This window comes from Phoca vitulina, unplaced genomic scaffold (assembly GCF_004348235.1).
Source record: "Phoca vitulina isolate PV1807 unplaced genomic scaffold, GSC_HSeal_1.0 scaffold7, whole genome shotgun sequence".
Taxonomy (NCBI): Eukaryota; Metazoa; Chordata; class Mammalia; order Carnivora; family Phocidae; genus Phoca; species Phoca vitulina.
Genome location: NW_022589710.1, coordinates 14,509,224 through 14,521,933, shown reverse-complemented (window position 1 = coordinate 14,521,933; position 12,710 = coordinate 14,509,224).

Here is a 12,710-nt window from a genome sequence, read left to right as displayed (position 1 = left end):
ATAGGTGAAACAGATCATCAAAGGAACCCTGAGTCATGAAAGGCACATTTGACATTCTTTTTCTTGTTATTGTGGTGATTAAAGACATTCCTGCTTTCTAGAATAAGAAGTTGAATTGTTTTGTCAAACTTTTGGCTGTATGTTGCACACATAATCATGATAAACCTTAGGTCTTACTTGGGTATTAGTTGTTAGGCCAAGAAAATCTCTTCATTTGAGTGTCAAAGAAGGACAGTTCAAGTTTCGTTTCTTACTCGATGAACTATTGATACATAGTGATGACTAAATGTAGGATCATGCTGAAATCTCGGGGGGCTGGGAGTGGACTTCCATCCAAAGGGGTGTGTGGCTTCTGGGGTGCTGACAATGATGTTATTTCTTGACCTGGGTATTTTGTTATTGGTCAAATATACATTTACGTTTTATTCATTTTTGTATTTGTGTATTATATAAAAGAAAGAGGAACGAAGGGATGGAGGGAGGAAGGAATGACAGAAGAAGAAAGAGAAAGACAGGCATATGGGACCAAAGAGAGAAGTAATGGAGTGAAAAATGTTTGAGAGACAGTGGTTGTAATTATGAATACAGGAGTAAGCAGTATATGGCAAACATGGAAAAAGATACTTTTAACCAAAAATATATAGTAGCACTTGATTAACTGTCTTAGCCTGGGGTCCTTAGGAAATAGTCTGAGGCACGATCTTCCATATTAATAGTTAATCGTAGAGTGCAGTGCCAGGATCAGGGGTGAGGGCAGGAAAGGAGGGATGGAAAATGCAATGGGGCATGTTAATGAGCTGGCCAGAGCTTTGTGATGTGTGCAGAGGATTACTTGGTTTTACGAGACATCTGCACTGCGGCCGTCAACTAACTGTGCCTCAAATTAGTCTCAGATCAGGGAGAGAAAGAGCGGAAAAAAAATATGTGCCAGTTCTCACATTTCATTAGTCAAAGTTTGTTCCGTGGATGTCCTCTGCCCTACAGTTCCATTGTGTGCCTCTTAGTCCCTCCAGCACTGGCTTGGGAATCTGAATTCAAAACATCAGGGGCAGCCAATTCTGCATGGACAGGAGCCCCAGGGAAGGAGCAGTGGGAGCAGACCCCAGCCAAGGGGTGTTGCCTGTGTGCCTAGAGTCTACAGACTGCCTAGGCTTGACTGTGTGTGTGTGTGTGTGTGTGTGTGTGTGTGCGCGCGCGTGTGTATGTGTGTGTGCTGAGAAAATCCTCCAGTGTTTGCTGCTTCAGGGGCAGCAGGGAAACTGATGATGGAAGGCAAGAGGCGAAGTACTCTCAGGTCATGCCTACAAGCAGTATGTAGGAACTGGGGCAGCCAGTTTTGCAGCCTGGCCAGCCATGCAGGTGGAAAGCCACAAGGACATAGCCCCACAACAAATGTAGCAACGAACCTTATTCCTTTGGAGAGCAAAACTGCCTACTAGTGGTTTTCAACGATGCAATCAGTGCAAGATGATCTTAATTGAGTCACTGGTAGCATGGAGCAGAAAACCTTGACTGAGCAAATCCGGGGAGGCAGATACACGGAGTCCAGTACATCAGCTGTGTTAAACACTTAATCTTGCCTTTTTTTGTCAGCTATCCAGTACCTTTTTTGAGTAATTTGATAGATAATCTAAAAATGCAAATTTAATAATAACTTAATAGTGATTTATCCCAACCCAACTCTTCCCTCAATTTCCCTCCAAAAGGAAAAATATATATCAAGCTTATGAAAGTTGTGTTCAATTAGTCAGTACTTGACTGGGTTTGTTTTTTTTTTTTTTTGTATTAGTATCAATAAATGAGAATAAACCCAAATATTTCTGTAACCATTAAAGAAACTGAATCAGTAGTTAAATACCTTCCAATTAAGAAAAGTTCAGGCCCATAAGGCTTCACCTATGATTTCTGTCAAACATATTAAGCAGGAAATAATTCCTATCTTAAATAAACTATTCCAGAGAATAGACAAAGAGCATTTACTTTCCAACTGATTGTCTACAGATAGACTAACCTTGATGCCAGAAACATGCAAACTAAACATATTATTAGGTCTGAATATTTAGGTGGTAAAACTATTACAAAAAAGTAAGGAAATGGTTATCCTACCAGTCAGGATAAGGCTTAGCTCTAGGAGGGTAGGAACGGATTTGAATGCAAAAGGGGAATATTGTGGCACGTGTGACTTTTGGCAGATTTTTCTTCCTTCCCCTCACTTCCAGGTGTGGGAGTTTCCCTACACATTCTCTGGGTGATCTCTTCTACTTCTAAATGTATATGCCCAGCCCAGATGTCTTCTCTGACCTCTAGACTCTTAAAAAACAAAATTTAATTGAATAAGTTTTGAAGATCTTATTGACTTTATGCAGTGATTCCCGAGTCAGGCAGCACCTAATCTAGTAGATAGAAAGATGATCTGAAAAGCTATACAAGGCAAGAGATTTTCTAGGCAGAAGGGAGCAGGAACAAGGAAGTTGTACCGGAGGAAAAGGTGGGTTAGTTACTGAAAGGTTACTTTCCTTATAGGGGATGGCAGGGGTTTATCAGGCAGATGGCCTAACTAATGCTTAACAGGCTATTCCTGATTAACTGGTTTAACTTTCCATTTCTAGGAGAGCTGAAACTGTAATTCAGATAAGTCTTGGTTCGGTGACATGCTTAGTATAAGTGACTCTGTTTAAACAACTCACCATGGGAGCACTTGATGACAGTCACAGGTGTTCCAAACTTGACATGCCCCAACCCCAGCTCTTGATCCCCTCTCCCAAACCTGCTCCTTCTTCACCAGCTTAGTCAGGGCACCGTCATCTAGCCAGTTGCCCAAGTCACCACACTGGGAGTCATCTTGGGTTCCTCCCTCTTCATCGCTTCTCTATTCCAATCTCCTGTGAATTCCTATCTGTTCTATCTCAACTACCTCTTGACTATGTCCACTTCTCTCATTTCTCACCTACATTATTCAAAGAGCCTCCTGTTGTGCCTGCTGTCTTCTGTTCTCCCCACTTACTCAGTATCTAGGGTTTGCCAAGCTCTGTGTTATTTTCTATGCAGCAAAAATAATAAAATTTTAAGCAAGAAAATTGGATGTTCCCCAGTATAAAATTCTTCAGCTTCCCATTGTGCTCAGAAATAGTCCCAAACTCTATGGTATCCTATCAGGCCGTACTCAGTCTTGCTCCTTCTGGTGTGTGTGGGTGTGTGTGTGTGTGTGGTTTTTTTGTTAGCTAGTTTTTGCAGCTTCTTCTGGTAACGTTCTCATTTTCTCTCACTTTGCTCCATCTGGAATGACCTTTTCTTTCAGTTCCTTGAACATGCTGAGGGCTTTCTTGACTTAGGGCCTTCTCACCAATCATTTTGGCAGAAACATTACCTCCCCCAGTTCTTTGAAAGATTTGCTCTTATCTGAGGTTGGCTTTTAGATTCCACATATAAACGAGATCATACAGTATTTGTCTTTCTCTGTCTGATTTATTTCACTTAGCATACTGCCCTCAAGGTCCATCTGTGTTATTGCAGAAGGAGGATTTTTCCTTGCCTGAGTATTATTGCATTGTATATATGAACACAACATCTTCATCCATTCCTCTGCTAACAGACACTTAGGTTGTTTCTATATTTTGGCTATTGTGAATAATACTACAATAAGTATGGGGATGTAGATTATCTTTTTGATATTCTGTTTTCAATTTCCTTTGGATATGTACCCAGAAGTGGGATTGCTAGATCATATGGTCATTCTATTTTTACTTTTCTGAGGAACTTCCATACTGTTTTCCATAATGGCTGCACCAATTTACATTCCCAGCAATAGTGTGCAAGGGTTTCCTTTTCTCTACGTCCTTGCCAACACTGTTATTTCTTGTCTGATATTAGCCATCTGACAGGTGTAGGTGATATCTCATTGTGGTTTTGCTTTGCATTTCCCTGATGATTAGTGATGTTGAGCATCTTTTCATGTACCTATTGGCCAGAGGCTGTGGGGTGGGGAAATTGGGAAGATGTTGTTAGAGGGTAGAAATTTGCAACTAGAAGATAAATATATTCTAGAGATCTAATGGATAGCACTGTGGTTATAGTCAATAATACTATATTATATACTTCAAAGTTATGTTTTATGTGACGTATGAGCGGTATTAATGCTTCAGTGATAATCATATTGCAATAATAAATGTATCAAACCAACATTGTATACCTTAAACTTATACAATGCCATATGTCAATTATATCTTCATAAAAAACAACAATATTGGTTCTCTCATCCTAAGATCTCAGTTTAAATGTCAGCTCTTCAGAGAAAGTTTTCATGCCCACTCTATCTAAAGTAGATGTCTCCTACCCATTATTTTCTATCACAGTATCCTTTTTTTTTTTTTTTTTGGTTGTTGTTTAATCTACTTATTTGTTGCTTTCCTTATTTTTTGTCCATAACCTTAATGCAGGTGTGGGCCATGTATTTTTTTTTTTTTTTCACTCCAATGCCAAAACAGTATCTGGTCTATAGTAGATGCTATGGAATGGAGGAAGCCACATTTTCCTTTAGCACGATCTGTAACACATTCTTCTATTGATTAGTAACTTCTGTAAGTATATTAATTTAATAAATGAGCATTTCCAGTTTTCTTTTTCTTTCTTTTTTTTTTTGGCTTAGAGAAATAAGAATTTTCAATGAGGGCTTGTATAATTTTCCACTGTGTATAATTTGACAAGTATAACTTAGATACCTTAGTGCCCTTAAAAATATTAACTTTAACCTAGAAATTTGAGCATTTCTTTTTCTTTAGTCATTGTATTCACAATGCTTTTGGTTATATATACAGGCTTAAAATATGTGTTGGGGCCTTATGCAACCTTTATCTTTCCTTTTGAATCAGAAAGAGCACTAACTTATGGGCCCCCTGTAGGTCCCTCATCTATTTCCCATTTTTGGCATCTCACCATTTTCAAGATTCCCCTGGGCAGATGAGCTGGGCTCAGGGCTTTGGAAAAGGATCGGCCTGTGGCATACTCAAGACTATGGTTTGTAGGGCACCTGGTGGCACAGTCGCGGCAATGTGTGACTCTTCATCTCGGGGTCATGAGTTTGAGTCCCACACTGGGTGTAGAAATTACTTAAAGTCTTAAAAAAACAAACAAACAAAAAACTGTGGCTTGTGGCTTGTTCAACCTCCCATTATGGCTGCTTTCAGATTGTCTCAGGGGATCCATACATGTGCCCAATAGAGATGTTATCAAACATGTTTTGGGTCTATTTTTCTTTTCCCATTTTCTTTTCTTTTTTTTTTAAAGATTTATTCATTTATTTATTTGAGAGAGAGAGAGAGAGCATAAGAGGGGGGAGGGTCAGAGGGAGAAGCAGACTCCCTGCCGAGCAGGGAGCCAGACACGGGACTCGATCCCAGGACTCCAGGATCATGACCTGAGCTGAAGGCAGTCGCTTAACCAACTGAGCCAGCCAGGCATCCCTTCTTTTCCCATTTTCTCTTTTGCCTTCCCCTAACCCCAATTCAGTGCTATAACATGTTGCTCAGGCTGAGATACGAACTGGCTTGGAGACTTCTCCAGCAAGAATGCTGCATCTTTGTGTAGCAGGAAAGAATTCAGTTTAACCTGCCATAAACCAGCTTCTCAAACTCATGTTTTCCCTAAATCCACCTTTCCAGCCTTTTTCTATTAATGATGTCTCTCTTATCTTAGCCAACCAGGCTAAGTTATTTTTCATTCATTCTTTTTATCCCTACATGAAATTAAGCGTCTAGAACTATCAGTTCTATCTCTACTAAGCTAGTACTTCTGTCTCTTTTGCTTCTTTCCTGTTCCTTCTATACAGTTCTATAGTTTACTGTTATTGTCATTTCTTGGACTACTGCAGTCATTTCCTAACTGCATTTACTTTTTTTTTTTCAGTTTCTTTCCATTCCCCAAGCCACCATTCAAACACTGGCAAATTAAGCTTTCTAAGCTAGGATCTGATCAAATCATGGTTTGCCTAAAAGAGTCCAATAGCTCTATATTAGTTATGGTTTAAGTCTGAGCACCTTAGGCTGTCTGCTCAATGTGGCCTACGTCACATTGTAGGCTCGCGGGCTTTACTCCATATACACTTGTGGCACACTAAAATTGGATTTCCTGGTGTTTCCCAAGCATGATCTGCCTTTCTCCACTGCTCTCCCTTTCTCGTGCAGTCTCTGTCTACTGGGCTGTCCTCCCCTCATCTTCCGTCATCTCAACTTATTAAAATCTCATCCGGTTGTTAAGGTACAGATCAAATGTTGCTTGCTTCATGCTCCTTTCTCCAGTTCCCTCAAAGCAGCACCATCTCTGTTTCCTGTTCCCATGCTCAAGGCAGGTGTATTAATTTCCTAGGATTCCCATAAGAAATGCCCACAAACTTGATGGCTTAAAACAACAGAAATTTATTGTCTCTCAGTTTCAGAGGCTATAAGTCTGAAATCAAGGAGTTGCCAGGGCCATGCCCTCTCTCTCAGGTTCTAAGAGAGGATCCTTCCTTGCCACTTCCTAACTTGTGGTGGTTCTGGCAATTTTGGTGTTCCTTGGCTCGTGGACTCATCATCCAATCGCATGCCATTTCTCTGTGTGTCTTTATATTGTCTTCCTTCTTTGCATGTCTATGTCTCTTCTTTTCGTTAAGGACACCAGTCGTATGGGATTAGGGTCCACCCTAACCCAGTGTAACCTCATCTTAACTTCATTACATTTGCAAAGACCTTATATTCAAATAAAGTCATATTCACAGAGATCAGGAATTAATACTTCAACATATCTTTTTGGGGGACACAATGTAACCCACAACAGTAGGAGTATATTAGTTCTCCTTCCTGGTTTAGTGTTGACTTTGGAGATGCAATGAAGATGCATGCTTTAGACAGGAAACCAGAGTTAGTTAGCTCTGGATAGCTCAGAGCACTTCGAGTCTGAAGTATTTTCTAGCTGCATTCTGATGTATCAGGTCACAGAATTTGACCCACTCCAAGTCACTGCATAGCACAGCAGTGGCACCCTGTCTCGACTCCACAGCAATGGCGCCCTGTCTTGACTCCAACAGTGATGGCACCCTGTCTCGACTCCAACAGCGATGGCACCCTGTCTCGACTCCACAGCGATGGCACCCTGTCTCAACTCCAACAGTGATGGCTCCCTGTCTCGACTCCACAGCAATGGCACCCTGTCTCGACTCCACAGTGATGGCACCCTGTCTCGACTTCAACAACCCTCACCCACCTTCATCACCAAGGAGTCTCGAGGTCTATGGGTATTTTATTTTATTTTATTTTTATTATTTTTTTTTATTTATTTATTTGAGAGAGAGAGAATGAGAGAGCAAGCACATGAGAGGGGGGAGGGTCAGAGGGAGAAGCAGACTCCCTGCCGAGCAGGGAGCCCGATGCGGGACTCGATCCAGGGACTCCAGGATCATGACCCGAGCCGAAGGCAGTCGCCCAACCAACTGAGCCACCCAGGCGCCCTCTATGGGTATTTTATTAGAAATTGATCTCTCTCTCTCTTTCTCTCAGGGCTAAATTGCAAAAACCTCATTTCTGCCTTGTCAACCAATTTATCTTCTTTTTCTCTTAGCAACAACATTTTTATACCAAAATATTACATTTCTGTGTTCTGTGTTCACTTCCCATATTGTTCCAGAAGCATTTCTCTGGCTGCGATAGAAGTATGCAGACCTCAAGGCAGCACTTGAGGATATTCAGAGTTAGGGACCCAGGTGGAGGTGTGGTGTATCACAAATGCACTCCTTGGATGTACAGTCTGGGAAACTGGCTCCTTCAGTATCTTTGCTTTTGTCACGACTCAGGTTAACATTCTGAAAGTGAAACAAACTAGATGTATAGTTAGGTGGGTCTTGGATATCGGAAAAAAAATATTGTTGGTGTTCTTTTTTATCAATCTTCAAGAACTATTTTGTATATCCCTTCTTACTTTTTTTTAAGATTTTCTTATTTTTTTATTATTTAAAAAAATATTTTATTTATTTATTTGACAGAGAGAGAGAAAGATAGCACAAGCCAGGGGAATGGGAGAGGGAGAAGCAGACTCCCCACTAAGCAGGGACCCCCGATACGGGGCTCTGTCCCAGAACCCTGGGATTATGACCTGAGCCGAAGGCAGACGCTTAACTGACTGAGCCACTCAGGCACCTAGGATTTTATTTATTTATTTGTCAGAGAGAGAGAGAACATAAGCAGGGAGAGTGGCAGGCAGAGGGAGAAGCAGGCTCCTCACTGACCAAGGAGCCTGATTCAGGACTTGATCCCAGGACTCTGGGATCATGACCTGAACTAAAAGGCAGATGCTTAACCAACTGAGCCACCCAGGCATCCTTACCTCCTTACTTTTGAAAATTTGACAGGATGCACTGAGTAGTATGGCTATTGTTGAATTAGACATAGACATAGACTTCCCTTCCTACTACAAAAATGCACAGTTTTATCATTACATAATCTAGGAGAGTTACACAGAAATTGGGGTATGATCATACACAAGTACATGGAAACATTCCAGCAGAAAATGAAAACGTATGCCTGATGAAAACAGCAGGAAACATGTCAGTGCTTTATAATAGAAAATTATTTCAAATAACTAAAAATGGGCTTTCACAAGTGTAAACAATGTACAAGTTCTGTAAAAATCAATGGCTTGCATTTTTTGTTTTCATGTTCAGTGACAATTTAACATCAGTTTAAGTTAGCTTCCTGCCTATGACAAAAAGAGGAGTCATTTTATTCTGAACTAAGTATTTTCAGTCTCCTCTTTTTTGGTGTGAATCATTAATATTAAAGTTGCTGTTGACAAAATAAAAGCAGAACTAGAAATGGAATACATTAAAGAAAATGCTATGTCGCACGCATGATGTGGAATACTTAAATAGATGAAATAAAGCCGCTCTTTTGCAAAAAGCTATTCTTCATGAAGCTTAGTGCCAGGAAAAGATCAATGTCCTCTATTTTTAGTTCTCTCCATTTTGTTCCTCTAAGGAACAAAGATGCTACACAAGTCCTAATAAAGTGAGATAGTAAACCCAATGTAGTTGTTTTAATTTTCTTTTGCACCTCTCCCGGGCAAAATGCCCAAATAAAGATGGCTGACTTTCATATGTCTGGGAGGGCAGATGACCTTTTCATATCCATCAGTTGGCCATTCAGATTTCTAGACACCCCAGATGTAGCTAGTGACCTTTACAAAGAAGGACAATAAAGGAGGTAGTGTGGCTGTTCTACTTTTTCTCAGTAGAAAAAACATAGCACAACTAGGTTTTACAGGGATAATCAAATTCATTATGGGTTCACTAGCAATTCTGTTCCTTTGGAAAAATGGATGATGATGGAGTTAGGATTAAAGAAGTTCCTTTGAATTTCTAGTTTGAATTCAGCAGCCTGGGATGCTAGCCTCAGCACTAGAATTCTATGATCAATCATCTTCATTTGTCCTCTTCTGGGACTTAAATTTTACTCTCAGATTTAGTTAAAAGGTACCAGTATTAATACTATCAAAGGGACTTGAAAATTACTTTGGTCTTTTGGGATCTAATTTAACTGAGAGATAATAGGATCCAAGACTAAAATCTAAGTGAAACTGAACTTTTTATGAGGCATGAGTATATTCGAAATCCTTTCCTCTTGATTTTGCTGAAAATTAAGGCACCAATATTAGGGTTGTCAAAGTAGAAGAGACCATAGGTGATTCTTTTGTCAAGTTCCTTCGATAGAAGCTTTGGATTTAAAAAAAATATATATATATATATCTATATATATCTATATATGTATCTATTGTTTCCTAATACCGCCGTATGCTGCCCAAATCCCCTTCTCTTCAGGACTGAAGCACTCATTTCCCCAGTTGTTGGGAACTTTGGCAACTGATAATGCTCAGCTGAGTCTCTGGGACTTGCCCTTGGCTGAAGAGAGGTACCTTGGCCAAGGTTACCCCCATCCCTGGTGGGGAGGGCAGCTCACACACAAAGATTGGTCCATGTGAGAGTAAAAGTCTGTTTTTCCCAACAAAGGACAACCACAAACAGCCATTCTAGCTCCAGAGCTTCTTATGGAATTAGCTGAGGTCTTTGTTAAGATTGCTACAAAGTTCATCTTCTATCTCTGCCCAGTCCTGCTTTCTTCGCTCCCCTACAGGTATTGATCCTTAGTAAACCTCATCCTCTACCCTCCCCACCAAATCTGCACCTCAGAGTCTTCTTCCTGGAGACCCAATCTGTGGTATCTCCTAAGACTGAATAGCTTCATGCTGCATATGGAAAGAACCAGTGTTTACTTTTCCCAAATGGGTCTTGAGTTGAGTCTATTATCAGCATCGAGATCATAAATAGTGTGAAGTTCATACTTGTTAATTTAATATATTATAGAAAGATACTACCTTCAGAGATTATCTTTGGCAGCTTGGTGCCTTGAAGTGTGACACCCTTATCACATTCATAACTTAGTGTTGAAAAGAGAGAAATTATAAAAAGGCCATTAATTAAAAGAGTTAACAGAAGAGCAAAGGAAAGAAAAAGAGTACAACAGCTTGTCTTAAATATAGGAATTCACTTTTCTTTCTTTTTTTTTTAAAGATTTTATTTATTTATTTGACACAGAGATAGAGAGCACAAGTAGGCAGAGCAACAGGCAGAGTGAGAGGGAGAAGCAGACTCCCCGCTGAGCAGGGAGCCCAATGTGGGGCTCGATCCAGGACCTGATATCACGACCTGAGCCGAAGGCAGACGTTTAACTGACTGAGCCACCCAGGCGCCCCCACTTTACTTTTCTACCAAAAATGAAAAGAAATATTCTAATCTCTATTGCCTTACCTGTACAAATTTCACTGTTAATAGCTTAGTGGCTGGGAACCTCAACACTTAATAAACACTGATACGTTTTTTAATCTCCACAAAATCTTGATTCTATCCATATATATTGGGCCAAGACAGAAGTGGTCTGATATGATCCAAACTCCCATTTGCATAGCCGACAGTCTGGTGGGGCTCACTTGCTACATTACAAACAGCCATGGCTAGTTTTGATATTCAAGATAAAAGGTTATGTGGAAACAACACCAGAAAAGTGGAGAAGAGAGAAGTGTCAAAACAAAAGTTCCTACTCACTTTCTTCCATGCATAATTATGCAAATAAAATGGTAATCATGGGCTGTCCCTTTTATTTTGACCCAGTCCACACTAGCAGTATACGATGAAGAATAGAGGCGATTATCTGCATGATCAAAGCAATAGATTACTCTTATTTTTAAAAGACAAATTATCATGATTATCAGGATACTTGTTTCAATTATGCTGATTACTCTGTTGATGGAGATCAGGTCAAAAGAATTTTTTTCTTTTATTCTGATTTTCCCACAATCAAACAGAGAAATAGTATTTCCATGACTGTGATTTACCACAGCACAAGATCAAGTCAGGGAGAAGAAGGAACAATTGTTGGCAAAATATCTAATGTGGACATAAATTCAACTTGTTTAATTAGAAGAATTCAGCAACTCACCTTTCTCTCCCAAGTACACTTAACATTTCATTTTAAAGGGGGTCTTCCTCACTAGTTTACATATCTGTTCATGACTCTCCTAATTTGAAAGAAAAAAAAATCCCTAAAACAAACCTACCCAAATCCTGTTTCTCTGGGCACTCCTCTGTCTCTGTTAAAGTTAAATAAATGTTATCTGTGATTATTATTGTCATTCCTAGGTATTTAAAAAATGTATTTGTTGCTATTATAAAAGAAAACTTTTCCCTCATCAATTGTAGCTATTTGTCTCTGGTATATAGGAATGCTATTAATATTTGTATGTGTGTTTTTATCTGGCTATTTATTAAACCCTCCCATTAGTTTACAAAATTCGCAGTTCTCTTTTATCCCCCCCCTTTAAAGGACTTTTTCTCATGGGTCCCCATCATTGAATTAAAGGGCTTTAATGATAATATTTCTCAAAATGTATAAACCTATAACTTAAGATAAGCTCTTATATCACTATAAACCCCAAACAAATTAGCAGATTAAATGCATACTCCTCTTCAGAAAACCAGTAACTTAAAATTAATATGATTTGTGATTTTTTTTTTGCTGAAATTAAATTGTTGTCAAAACGACTTCTAAGGCACAGATTTTTTTTTTTTTTAAAGATTTTATTTATTTGACAGAGAGAGACACAGCGAGAGAGGGAACACAAGCAGGGGGAGTGGGAGAGGGAGAAGCAGGCTTCCCACTGAGCAGGGAGCCCGATGCAGGGCTCGATCCCAGGACCCTGAGATCATGACCTTAGCCGAAGGCAGATGCTTAACCAACTGAGCCACCCAGGCGCCTCTAAGGTACAGATTCTATTGGTATCAGTACATCTGTACCGCTCTTTGCCACATGATGACAATAGACCATATTTTTAGAAAGTTTTATTATGGTAACCTATTTTTGGGTATTGGGTTTTGTCTTTTCCCCTTTTGTTTACAAAAATGTAAAAGGAAATAAAGGCAACAATAGTACTCAGACTTTAGATAGTAAATATACTTTGGTTTAAAATAATAAATCAAATAATTCAGCAGGACCTGTACATACAAATAATCTGATTTATCAAATATATTTCCTTCAGCTCAATAAAGTAGTTGAGTCAGTAGAAAATAGTAGATACTCTATCCTCTGTCTGGGTCTTAGGAGTAAATAAACCCTGAGGTAGAGGGATCCGTGAAA